This window comes from Sarcophilus harrisii, chromosome 6, assembly GCF_902635505.1.
Source record: "Sarcophilus harrisii chromosome 6, mSarHar1.11, whole genome shotgun sequence".
In the NCBI taxonomy this organism is placed as follows: Eukaryota; Metazoa; Chordata; class Mammalia; order Dasyuromorphia; family Dasyuridae; genus Sarcophilus; species Sarcophilus harrisii.
This window is the reverse complement of record NC_045431.1, coordinates 251,218,071-251,232,707: the sequence shown is the minus strand read 5'-3', so window position 1 is coordinate 251,232,707 and position 14,637 is coordinate 251,218,071. Positions and strand designations below refer to the sequence as shown.

Below are 14,637 nucleotides of genomic sequence, written 5' to 3'. Positions count from 1 at the left end.
TTTTCCATGGGATCACATGGCTCTAATGGAGTAGTTTTTTCCCTATTTATAGATTCATAAGAATTTAGTCCAAATTGTAATTGTAACATATGTTCCTTTAACTTTGATGAATTAACCTATATTTCTCTACAAGTGGGAAGACAGAGAATTGGCACCAGGTAATCACTTAAAGATACTGTGCAAACATTTTCCTTAAGGAGCTATGGCTTACCAATCAATGTTGTACCGCCTAAGGGATGAAGGTAGGAAACAATATAATGTGTGCTTGTAACAATTTGGAAATAAATCTATATTTGGGGAGATATGTAGTACAATGACAGGCCTCTTCCTGAGTTTAATAGTGTCTGTGACCTTGAAGAAGTCACTTAACCGTTTTTGTCATGATTTCCTCAGTTATAAAAAGCTCTGAAGAAGGAAATGTCAAACCATTCCACAAAAAATGATAATGAATGGATAATGATTCTGACAAGGATGTCTTGAATAGAGCTTGAACAATTTTAATTTTTCTTGATTCTCCATTTCAAATAATCTTTCCAACAAAAAAGAAATGTAAGTACAAATTTATTTTACCTTTTATGGATGAAAATTGCAAAAGAAGTATAATAACAATGCATTTTACTTATTTAATTTAGCTTCAAGTCAGTACTCTAAGTGAAATCCAATTATATCTGCCTTGTAGTGTAAAACTAAATTTTGTTTCATATTTTCTAATGTTCAGAAATAGAGATTGAAAATGAGTGATGTTAAAAGGTTAGATGATACTGAATGTTCTCTGGTCACAGAATTGTAAACATTGATATGAAAAAGATCTCAGAACTACTCTAATCCTTTCATAATATAGTTGATGAAGCCAAGGAACAATAAAATTAAATCTCTTGTTTAAGACAGCAAGTAATAAGTACTAAAAGGGAGACTTTAATATGAATTTTATGAGTACAGATTGAATGTGTTCCCAAGATACCACAATGGAAGAACTAAGATGGTTAGAGAGATAGCATATTTAAGGTTGAGAATAGAGTTAAATTTAAAGGAGTTATAACATTTTTGCTTCTTTTTTATCATTATGCTTTTTTAAAAAAATCAATCTTTTGCACTTGTAGGTATTTTCAAAAACCTAAAGTTACTACACCATGATTTGACTTATTTCCTCAATGGAATACATTTACCAGACTCTTATCTTAGCTCAAGATAAAATTCAACATATAATTCAGTATCATGTGTGCATGTTTCTCTGTGTATCTGTGTATGTAAATATATGTATATATACATATTTGTTCACAGATGTACACATATATACACACATCTACATGTGTATCTCTGTGTACCTAAGTATATACACATATAAGTATATGCATACATTTGCATAGATATAAATATATATTTTTGCAAACAACTTAATGTGTAATTCTCAGTTTAATATATATTGCACTGGGAATGAATAGACCAAAAGTTCAAACCAAAATTTGAAATGAGAAAAACTTACTTTAAAATTATCATCTGTTACCATAGATGAGAGAATCTCTAAAGATGTTATTTTACACATTATTCAATAAAAGAAATATTTAGGAGTACTAAGTATACCTGAACTCATAACACAATAGTGATTCACACTTTAAATACACATTTGTTATTCTCGGATTATGCTCAAGGTACATGGAAAGATCTAAGATAAGACCCTTGTCCAAAAAAATTTAATTTTTGAATGTTAATGTTTTATGATGTTATTCTATTTTTCCAAAAACATGCACAGATTGCTTTCATCATTCACCTTCTCAATCTGTATTACAAATTTTTCTCCCAATCTTCCTTCCTTCCTTTTTTTTTTAAATTAAAGTTTTTTATTTACAGAGTATATGCATGGGTAATTTTTCCAACATTGATCCTTTCATAACTTTTTGTTGCAAATTTTCCCTTTCTTTCCCCTACTCCCTTCCTTATCTGGCTGGTAGTCCAATACATGTTAAATATGTTGAAATAAATGCTAGATCCCATATGTGTATGCATATTTATACAGTTATCTGGTTGCACAAGAAAAATGAGACCAAGAAGGAAGAAAAAGAAAAACTGAGGAAAAAAATGCAAGCAAATAACAACAGAGAGAGTGAGAATGCTATGTTATGTTCCACCCTCTGTTACCATGGTTCTCTCTTAGAATGCAGATGGCTCTCTTTATCACTGTACAAGTGGAACTGATTTGAATCATCTCAATGTTGAAGAGACCCATGTTCATCAGAATTGATCATCATATAATCTTGTTGTTGCCATGTATAATGATCCGGTTCTGCACATTTCACTTTGCATCAGTTCCTGTAAATCTCTCCAGGCCTCTCTGAAATCATCCTTTTGGTCATTTCTTTCAGAACAATAGTATTCCATAGCATTCATACACCAAAACTTATCCAGCCATTCTCCAATTGAGAGACACCACTAAGTTTCCAGTTTCTATCCGCTACAAAAAGGGCTGCCACAAACATTTTTACACATATGGGTCCCTTTCCATCTTTTAAGGTCTCTTTAAAATATAATCTCACAGAAACACTGCTGGATCAAAGGATATGCACAGTTTGATAAGTTTTTTAACAGAGTTCAAATTGCTCTCCAGAATGGTTGGATCCACTCACAGTTCCACCAATAATGTATCTGTGTCCCAGTATCTAAATTCCATATTTTCACTTAATATTCTCAAAAGATAGTGTTAGAATATTAATATACTCCCTCACATATAGGTCATACTTAAGCTAAATTCATTTGTTGACATTGACCTTCTAAGAGAGAATATAGAAAGTTTATACTTAGCAGTGATCTTTATAGAATAGAACATTAAATAATACAATTCATAGGAAGACTCCATATAAATTGTAAGAGTGCTATAAGAGGTCATTTAAACAACACCCTCTGTCCATTCCCCTTTCTATATTTCTAAGTTAATAACTGAGGCCTAGAGAAAAAAGTTATTTGCTCATTCTGAATTCAATATTTCCACAGCCAGAAGAAAGTGACAAATGGAAAGAAGCAATGTTACATTTGTGGTGGAATTCATTCTTCTGAGATTTTCTGACTTTCCCAACCTCCGAAATCTTCTATTTGGAATTTTTTTAATCATCTATATAAATATAATCATAGGAAATGGTCTGCTCATTGTAATAACTAAGATGAATCCTACTCTTCAAACTCCCATGTACTTTTTCCTTGGAAACTTTTCCTTCTTGGAAATCTGTTACACATCAGTCACTCTCCCTAGAATGCTAAAAGATATTTGGACTCAGAAGGGAAACATCCTATTCCTGTCCTGTGCTATACGATCTTGCTTCCTTTATATTCTAGGAACTGCAGAGTGCTTACTTCTGGCTGTGATGGCTTATGACAGATATGTGGCCATCTGTAAGCCTCTTTACTATCCTCTCATCATGAATCATAAGGTATGTGTCCAATTGGTGATTGCTGCCTGGATCACTGGAATACCAGCTCAGATAGGTGTCACATATTATATTTTCTCTCTGAACTTTTGTGGTCCTAACAAACTCAATCATATTTTCTGTGACTCCTCAACACTGCTGGAGGTTGCCTGTGGGGACACATATCAGAAAGAGATCTCTTTACTTGTTAGTACTTTCGTTTTGTCATGATTCCCTTTCTGTTGATACTCATATCCTATTTCACAATCATAGCTACTATCCTGAAACTACCATCGACTTCAGGGAAATCCAAAGCCTTTTCTACTTGTTCTTCTCATCTTATGGTTGTATGTTTATTCTATGGGTCTGCTACTATTACTTATGTTCGATCCAAATCCAGTCATCCAGCTAAATCAAACAAAGTCTTTGCTCTTTTCTATACTATCGTGACTCTAGTGTTAAACCCTATGATCTATAGCCTGAGGAATAAGGATGTAATTATTGCAATGAGAAAACTCCTTCTAAAATGATGTGATTCACTAATCGGATGGTCAAATCAAAAAAATAAAATAGTTTTTCCTTTCATTTGTTACACTGGAGCTATTAAATAGATTTCTTTTTTTCATAGCCATCTATGATATATTTAAAACAAAGTAGAAGAGATTATATTTAAGGATATTCAATGACTTCTTTGATGTCTAGTTTATTTCACTAGTCGTTAACTGGGTTATCTCACAAGATGACTGCTTTCTATGGAAATATCAAGTGCATTTGAGTATATTTTGTCCTATTATCCTAAAGAACTCAAACTTACTTCTTTTACTCAAAATTTACTTGTTTAGCTATTGGCCATTTTAACTCTGTATGTATGTCTGCATGAGCAACATTACTTGAATTGTTCAATTGAATTTTAGCTTAAACAACTTTTAAGGATCAACTATTATGTGAAGAATTGTGCCAAGTGCTGGGGACAGTCACTGTCATCAAGGACATTAAAATCTAATGAAGGAAGAAAACATGAAAAGAAGCTGAAGTTTGGCTGGGAAGGTGAAGTGGGCACTAAGATCTCCCTACTGATAGTAGCTTGATGTTCCATGTCATGAAACTAACAAGAGCTGCTTTTAGTTCTGTGTGTGTGTGTGCATGTGTGTGTGCATGTGTATGTTAGAGAGAGAGAGAGACAGAGAGAGAGAGAGAGAGAGAGAAAGATGAATAAAGACAGAGACACAGAGAAATACAGACAGAGAGAAGAGACATACACAGAGACATTGAGAGATAGAGACAGAGATAGAGTCAAACAGAGAGAGAAAGAGAGAAAACACAGAAACACAGTGACATTAATAAAAAATTACACACAGAGAGACAAAGAGACAAAGATATAATGACCAGAGAGTCAGAGAAAGAGAGAGAGATTTAAAGAAAAGAAAAAAGAGAGAGAAAGAGAAAGAGAAATCATAATGTTCAAACCTCAAATTCTTAAGTTCATAATAGTAGGGAGGATGCCTAGGTGGAAGGCATATTAGATACTATTAGCAAATTTTATGGTAAAATATGGAGAATGGTTTACTCCATCCTCCAATGCACAAATTGTAAGGCCAAGAGCATTTTCAAATATTGGTTGAGCAGATCATAAGGTCTAATGGCCATTTTCCTTTTTTTAAAAATAATTATAACTTTATATTGAAATTTAACTAAATTATTGACATGGTTAGAATCTCAGTGTCCTAATCTGTACAATAAAAATACCTGGTGTACATTATGTCTGCAGTATAGTCTTTCCTTTTTCTAATCAAATTAACTAAACATTTATCTTTTTTTGTTTTTTGTTTTTTTTTCAAATTTGGTATTTAATTGAGGGTTGTAAATTTGTTCTTTTGTTAGCTTTTTTAGTTGAAAGTCCAATTCACTGATCTTTTCTTTTCTATTTTATGCAAGTAAACAATTAGAGATATAAAATTTCCCCTAATAACTTATTTGGCTTCATTCCACAAATTTTGGTATGTTGTTTTATTATTGTTATTCTATTGGATGAAGTTATCAATTGTGTCTATGATTTGTTGTTTCACTCATTCATTCTTTTGGATTAGATTATATAGTTTCTAATTAATTTTTGGTCTATTTTCCCTTGGCCTTTTATTGCATGTGATTTTTATTGCATAATGATCTGAAAAAAATGTACTTACAATGTCTACCTTTCTTCATTTGATTTTGAGATCTTTATATTCTAATACATGATAAATTTTTGTATACGTTCCATGAACAGCTAATAAAAAGGATACTCCTTTCTGTCTCCATTCAATTTTCTCCAAAGATCTATCATATCTCATTTTTCTAAAATTCTAATTACTTCAACTTATTTCTTATTGATTTTGAGGTTTGATTTATATAATTCCAAGAGAGCAAGGTTGAGATTACCCACTAGTATAGGTTTGCTGTCTAATTCTTCTTCTTGCTGTCTAAGTTCTCTTAACTTCCCCTTTAGCAATTTGGATGCTATACCAATTGGTGCATATATGATTAGTATTGATATTTCACCATTTAGCATAGTGTAGTTTCCTTCCTTATCTGTAGAGGGCTGAAAGTATTGGGTTGATGCACTGAGGTCGGGACTGCTGGGCACTTGAGGTTAACTACTGATTGGACAGTACTCTATGGGCATATGCTTGGAAAATGGTCCTTTCCACTATCCGTACTGCTCAATGATTGGTGTATAGAGGATTGTAGGAGGAACAAGGGAATGGAGTAAGATGAGCAAGGGACACACTCTTGGCGATGGATGAGGAGGAAGGTGGTCACGTAGAATCTGCTTCCATACTGTTCAATCCTGCGTCTCAGACCAAGAATAAAGATTAAGGACTTTTGCTTATCCTGACTTTGGCTGATTTTAGGGTTGTCCTGATTGCTAGGATGGTTATTACATTTGGCGCCCAAGCGTGGAAACCGAGGACCTTAAATTCACTGAAGAAGTTTCTGGTGACCAGGAAATAGGGTGATTATTTAAATAGACAAACAGGGAACTTAACTTTGTTAAGGGCTAAACTAATATCCTTTTCTAGCTGTAATGGGGCAGATATTGAGAAAAGATCTACCACCAACCCCAACCTCCACCCACCCCAAAGGAGATCTACAGGAAGCATACTCAGACTGATAAAGAGACAGGGCTTATTTATGACTTGGGAGTAGCTTGATGGATTCCTGGTTACATTAGAATTAGAACATATGTCCTCTTGGTTCTTTGAGGAAGAAGAGATAAGCCTAAATAATTGGAAACTTATAGATCAATTATATGACTTTTATAATGATAATGGTTCCCAGTCACTTACCAAAGAAACACTATATATATATATATATATATATATATATATATATATATATATATATACAACATAATACAATTGGCCTTAAAAAAAAAAACTCTGCAAGTTATAGAAAAAAGTTTTCAGAATGGCCAGATGAGGAAGTATGAGAAAAATGAGGAGGAGAAAGGAGGGATTAACAGTGATATCACCAGAGGGCATGAGGAATTAAGTGAGGATGAAGGGTGTGGTGAAGGGCAGGGTGAAGGGTGGTGATTCTCCCTCTCACAGAGCAACTTCAACCCTGCCTACACTGGAACTGGTTGTTGACACACCCTCATCAACTTCACCTTCTAGAATGGAGGGGGAAGGAGTAGTAGGAGGGGCTGTGACACAACCAGCACCTTCCCTGCAAAAATTACCCCCTCCTATGACTAGATTGCAAAAGACAGTAGTTAAAGCCAGGGAAGAAGGCTAGAATTTAAGTGATTTGCAACTGGGAATGTATCTATTTATTCAAGAGTTTGACTCTTCAGGTCAAGAAAGTAGAAGATATGTTCCTTTTGATATAGAAATCCTCAAAGACCTGAAAAAAGCTTGTACTCTTTAGGGGCTACATCAGCTTATGTTAAGATGTTATTACATAATTTGACTTATGAAGTCTTAACCCCTAGGGACTGGAAATCTATACCAAGGACATGCTTAGAACCTGGACAAAACTTGTGTCTTTCTGAATATAGTGAACTCTGTAGGACACAAGCACAACAAAATAGGCATAGTGGACTTAATTCTCCAATCACTGGCAACCAACTAACAGGTGTAGGTTCTTATGCAGAAATTTCAGTACAGATTAATTACCCCTTAGCAGCTTATTGGCAAATTGCTGCTGCTGCTATCAAAGCATGAACTTTGCTTCCCAATAAAAATGACAAGGGTGAAACCTTCACAAAAATAACACAAGGGCCAAATGACGCCTTTGCTGACTTTGTGGGATGTTTGCAGACAGCTATTGTACCTACTAATGGTGAAAATGCAGTAACAGACATTATGATAAGGCAACTTGCTAAAGAAAATGCTAATGAAGTCTGTAGAGGAATTACACTAGGACTACGCAAGGATGCTGCTTTAGAGATCATAAGATGCTGTGCCACAGTGGACACAAACGCCTTTTATAGCCAGGCTATGATGCAGACCTCCCAAAATCGAAATATGGGGAGACAGGTTCCCTTTTGACAAGGGACTTCCAGAGAGACTCGTCAATGATTTCAATGTTTTAAAGTGGGGCATCTGGAAGCTCAATGTTGGTATAGAGACAGAATGAGAAAACAGAATGAGAGAATAAGACCCTAAACCCCATGTCCAAAATGCAACAGAGGCTTCCAATGGGCCTCAGAATGTAGACTGATTCAGGGAAATGGGATGAAGGGCCCAGCCCCACAGACTCAGGCAAAAAACACTTAGGGCATGATTGCAGCCAATGGTAGACCCAGAGAATGCCTAGAAGCCCAGTACCCAGATGAGTAATCAGCCAGGAAGCCATATGATGGGAGAAGGGAATTACACAATCAACCAGCCAGAAAGCAATCTGATGGGAGAAAGGGATTACAATTGGGGAGAATAGAGTTGTATGCAGCTGGGATAATTGAGATACCCGCTGGAAAGGTGAAATCTGTTGCTCTCCAGCCTATGGATGCCTTGCCTCTAGGTACAGTAGGCTTCACCATTTCACCTCCTCTGGTGTACAAAACAGTGTCCATCCACACACTGATGTGGGAAACTGGGGAATGTGTAGACAATATCCCAGTCACTAATATAGGTAGACAATGTGTGACTTATCAACCAGGAGAAGTAGTAGCATCAGGTTTACTAATACAGACTCCTAATAAGCAATCTGGTGATAGTCACCCAAATTCTGACTCCAAGCAAAAAAATCCAGGCATATACTGGACAGCAGCTGTGACAGTGCCCAACCTATGCTCACTATCTATATAAATGCTATACAATTAGAAGGATTGGTAGACACTGATGCAGATCGTATAGTCATTAGAGGTGCCAACCGGCCCAGTCACTGGTCAAAGATTAAGGCAGACACCTACATGTCAGGAGTAAAGGAATCAATAGCAGCTGAAGTTAGTGCTACCCCTTTGAGATAGATATTTGAAGATGAACCAGGAGTTTTTACTCCTTTTATAGTTGAAAAATCCCAATCAATATGTGGGGAAGAGATATTTTAAAACAATTAGGTTTAAAAATGAGTACCTTGGTTTTTTAGGCAGGGCTGATGTTGAAGGCCTGCCAACACTTTCACCTGTTCCTATTCAATGGAAAACTGATACACCAGTGTGGCATACCCTTTAATCTTCAAGAGCAGATAAAGAGAGGAGAAACAGGGACATTGAGACACTCCTCCAAAAACAAAAGAAAGAGGGAGTCACAGGTAACCCTAGAGAACTTCTAAATCTAGCTCTTTGTACTATTAATTTCTTGATTTTTGACAAAGATGCACTGGCTCTGGCAGACAGGTGTTACAACCCACCAGGTCAGTGTCCTGTGTGAGCAGCTCCACTATCTTTAGATAATTGCCAGGTGATATGGAGAGACCCAGACAGTGGTGAATGGAAGGGACCAAATAGGTTAACTGCTTGAGGGAGAGAGTTTGCTTGTATTTCCACAGGTGGAGAAGGAATCAGATGGGTGCCAACAGGCCATATTCACCTTGTCCATGGGAGGGAGACAGAGCAGACCCTTGAAACAAAGGAGAAGACCCAAGAAACATTGAATGGTTCTGTTGCTGACTGTGCCCACCACTGAAAGAGCATGGAAGCTGTGGCATTTGACTCATGGACATCAAAAATTGTTGGACATCAAAACCCTAAAGAATCATTGGATTCTCTGAGACATGATAAGATTGTTGTAGGACTTCAAAACCCTCAGGAATCATTGGATTCTCTGAGATATGATAAGACTGTTGTAGGACTTGAAAACTCTCAGGAATCATTGGATTTTCTGAGACATGATAAGACTGTTGCAGGACTTCAAAATCTGCTGGGATCATCGGATTCCCTAACACATAAAAAGACTTGCAGAACTTCAAAAATTTGTGGGGATTATTGGATTCCCTGACAAATGAAGAAATGGACAATAGATTGGTTTTGGACTATTTCTTGACTGCTGAAGAAGGCATATGTGTGACTGTTGTTTACATACCCTCCTTCTAGGACTTCTGGAAATCCCTTATAATACCATATTGATTTATATTGTTTGTTATATCACTACTCACATATACAATTCATGTTTGTTGTACCACATTGAGCCTGTACTGAGTGTGGGGAGAGTCATCACTAATAGCCTGTGAGTTATAGCTATGTGCTCATGTAATACCTCCCATGCTGATGGGTTTCTGTGTACCTGTTTCTAATAAGACTCTTCAGCCCAGAAACCCGCTAGCAATCCCCACTTCCTTTGGTGCTTTTCATCTCCTTTCCTGAGATGTCAGGGAGGGTGTGATCACCTCCTTTTTGGTGTTTTCACCTCTTTTTTGAGAAGTCAGGGAGGGCATGATCAACTCCTTTTGGGGGCTCTCACTATCCTGAGAAGTCAAGGATGCCTTGACTACCTGTGTTCTAAAACAAAAGAAAGTGGGAAATGTAGAGGGCTGAAACTATTGGGTTGATCCACTGAGATCAGGACTGCTGAGCACTTGAGGCTAACTACTGATTGGACAGTACTCTATGAATATATGCTTGGAAAATGGTCCTTTCCACTATCTATACTGGCTCAGTGATTGGTGTATAGAGGATTGTAGGAGGGACTAAGGGGTGGAATAAAATGAGCAAGGGACACACTCTTGGCGGTAGACGTGGAGGAAGGCAGTCCCACAAAATCTGCTTCCATCCTGTTCAATCCTACATCTAAGACCAAGAATAAAGATTAAGGAACTTTGCTTATTCTGATTCCGGCTGATTCTGGGTGTTTATGGGTGATAGCCCTGTTATTACACTTATCTCTTTTAATTAGATTTTTTTTTTTGATTGATCTGAGATCAGGATCTCTCTACCTCTGCTCTTGTTTACTTCACCTGAAGCATCATACATTCTGGTCTAGCTTTTTATCTTTATAATGTATATATAACTCTGCTTTAAATGTGATTCTTGTAAATGACCTATTGTGAGATTCTGTCTTTTAATCCAGTCTTCTATCTGCTTTCATTTTATGGGAGAGTTCATCAAATTAACATTCATAGCTAAAATAACTAATTCTGTATTCCCTGCCATCTTATTTACCACAAGTTATGATTTTCTCTTTCCTTTCCCCCTTTCCTCCCTGATTTTTTGCTTCTGACTACAATCTCCCTCAAATTGTCCTCCCCTTTTACAACCTGTCCCTTTTTCTTACACCTTTCCCCTACTACTTCTATTTTCCCTTCCATTACCTTTCCCCCTTCTTTAACCCTTTCCCCTCATTTATGTGCATAAAAGAGAATTCAGTTGCATAACAGGTTTAAAAATCTATAATCCTAAGAGTTTATCTGGAATACCAAGGATTGGGAGTTTTGGGGGAAATCAGATGTCAGAGTTGGATGGTATATTAATTATAAAAAAGGATGCCTGGAAAGGGCAGGGACCTAGAACTTAATTTTAGAGCAAGTGATCTGATTAGAGCAGGTTCAGAGCCCCTCTATCCTACCAGAATCATTTTAGTTCTTTTTTTTTTTTCCTGTTTTCATTCAAGTCTTCTGATTAGGGTGAACAAGTAAGAGAAACATCTACTCTAATACATTGCATTCAGACAGGATCAAATTAAGTGAGGCAAATATATTACTAAAGGTATTCAGTTTAAAAAAAAGTAATAGAAGAGGAATTCAAACCCACAGGTTATGATTAATAATCCAGAAGTCCTTGTGATTATACTTTGTGCCTCAATGCAGTATGAGATTACTCATATACACTACCAAGATCTGACCAGTGAGGGCTAGATAATTAAACACCAAAAGTTTTCTTTCATTGGCAGATGTGAATAAAAAGATTATGTTTGTTCCAAGACAAAAGGGACTGGTTGATTTTCAAATAATTGAAGGCAAGCATTGGTATCAATTTTATAATAATAATAAATATGGTTAAAACATACTACCTTTTCTACCTTATTTTTCACAAAAAAACCTAAGATTCATAGAATTCAAAACATCATTCAAAAATTGGAAAATTAACTAAGAGAAGAATGCTAACTTTTCAATTATTAGATAGTTAGAAACTAAGACTGCTAAAGTTGCCTTATATTCCCTTGGCTCCAAATCCCAGATTTTCCACTATGTAACACTGTCTTATTAAGAAAATGCTTAGAGAATCGAACTTTAAGAAAGAGGAATACTGGCATTAAAATGTGGTAAGAATCATGGGAAAACTCTCCCTAGATAATACAGAAGGACAAGAATGACTTGTACTTAAAAGTATGGTGACTTAATCTAAAGTAATCATTTTTTAGAAGGAATCAAGTTCCACTTTTAAAGTTAGATAGAATACAGTAGTATAGGCTAATGCTCAAGGGAACAAAACAATAGATTAATTGAAAAGTCCTGAGATCCTTGAATTCAAACCATGCTCTGATAAGTTCATCAACTTATTCAGATAGTTTGAGCACAGTCTCCTAATATGTCAAGTGATAACTATATTAGAGAGATGCTGTGAGGATAAGTTGATAACATGTAAAGAATTTCCCAAAAATTAAAGCAACTTATTTTTGCTAGTTACTATTTTTCATTTTATTTTCAACATGTGAATTAAAGGAAGCAACTGAATATGGTTTAATCTCATCTAATAGAGGTAAGTGTGAAACATTTTACTTGCTCAACTCTAAATTCTCTGATTATGAAGAAATTTGCAGATCTACTCATCCAGAAGCTTCCTAAAAGCTTTGAAATACTCAATAATATTGTGAGCTCACATATTCAGGGAAGAAATGCACAAAGAATGAACTATTTCCTCTCCCTCACACACAATAAGCTCTGACCCATTCACTTAGACAAAAATTAAAACAAAAACAAAACAAAATCTGTATTCCTTGGCTAGCTAAATAGCCTCAGAGTAATTTTTCTATAGTTCCTTGTTCTGTAATCTTTACTTCTTTATTATTATCTCCACTCTTTTTTTCTTTCTTACACCACAGTTATTATCTTGTATAATACTACTGCCATATCCTTTGTAACAATGAAAACAGAAAAGGATGTGTTAAATATATACTATTTAACATTAAAACTATATTTAACTACTTTTTAATTTATTTTAATGTGTGATTTTCATTTTAAAATAATATTTTATTGGAAATTACATGTAAAAACACTGTATGATAAAAATAATTCAAATATAATAATCTAATATAGGTTATATATGTTCAATTGATGGCTTTTTCAAATTTCCATAATCTTAGTTCTCCTGACCTACAATGCTAAGAGGGAGGAAATATCAATCAGCTTCTTTTGATACATAAATTGTTATTGAAATTAATGCAGACTCACTTATGCCTTAGTTTTCCTTTTTTTTTTTTTTTTAACAACTATATAGTGATTGTGGCTGCTATTATACTGGTTATATTTCTTTTCCTTGATATCATTTAAAACTTGTTTATCACTCCTTCTTTAATTCTTTACATTAATTTTCCTTCTTATACAACATTTATTATATCCATTTGACAAAACATGTTCACCTATTGCTGGATGAGAATCTGCACTCTTTATCAAGGGTCTTTTTTTTCTTTCACAAAACAAAAATAGTATTTTCTTCCTTCAGGATCAAGCTGTCACTAATTTCCTTAATGCTCCATTATTGAGATTGCTGAGTCAAAGATGGTGATAGGTAATTGACTATATGTTTGCATAATTCCAAAGGTTTTCTCACACCATTTACATGACAACATTATAATTTTGTGTATTTTTTCAAAGATATTCAAAATTGATTATTTAAAATTTTTACCTTATGATCATGATTTGTGAAAAAGGAAACAAAATATTTCAATTTTTATTTCTCTTATTAGTAATGTTGCTATAATGATTAATGACAATTTCTTATTTTATATATACAATCTGGTAACATTTTTTGAATTCTTATATACACAAGAATATGGGATCTTCGTTTTGTCTATTGATGACAACTTCAAATGTCATTTTAATATCAAAGATTTTCTGGAGTATATAAAAATTAATGTTCCTTAATTGTTATTACATTAAAATTTTTGTATGAGAAATGTTTCATTTCATACAACTAAAATGATATTTTTTGTTTCTGTTCTCTTTTATGCCTTATTCTGTTACTGAAGTGGCTTCTTATTGGGCCATGACTGTTGGCATAGAACACAGGAGGACCTGGGATGATATCCCTCTTTTGATATTTGATATTTCTAAGAACTTTCTCAAGTTGTTTAAACTCTCTGACACTGGATTACCTTCCTTGTAAAAAGGAGGTCTTAATTTTCCATACCTCAATGTGTTTGGTTTATTAAATAAGAAATAATGTATATATACTTGACAAATCATCAAACACCAAAAATATTAGCTAATTTGACAGTTTTGTTTGTTTGTTTGTTTATTTTCCTGAGGCAATTGGGGTTAAGTGACTTTCCCAGGGTCACAAAGCTGGGAAGTGTTCATTGTCTGAGACCAGATTTGAAGTGAGGTCCTCCTGACTTCAGGGCTGGTGCTCTATACACTGCTTCACCTAGCTGCTCCTAATTTGTGAGTTTTATAATTATGCATCTGCAATGAATTTCCTTAATTTCTTCAGCATTAAAATTAGTATGATTTTGAATGTCAATAATAAACCCACATAATCAATTGTAATTATGAAACAAAACATGAAAATTTTGGCAACCTAAAAGCTTATTGAAGGACCATAAAATATCTTATGGAAAAGGAAATAATATCCTATTGTTAGAAAGACAATCACTTACTTCAGAGA

At 34.8% G+C, this 14,637-nt stretch overlaps 1 pseudogene; it reads left to right on the top strand.

The window, feature by feature from the left end:
* The first annotated feature begins 2,630 nt into the window (after positions 1-2,630).
* Positions 2,631-3,952, top strand: LOC116419737 (annotated as a pseudogene).
* Positions 3,953-14,637: the final 10,685 nt, after the last annotated feature.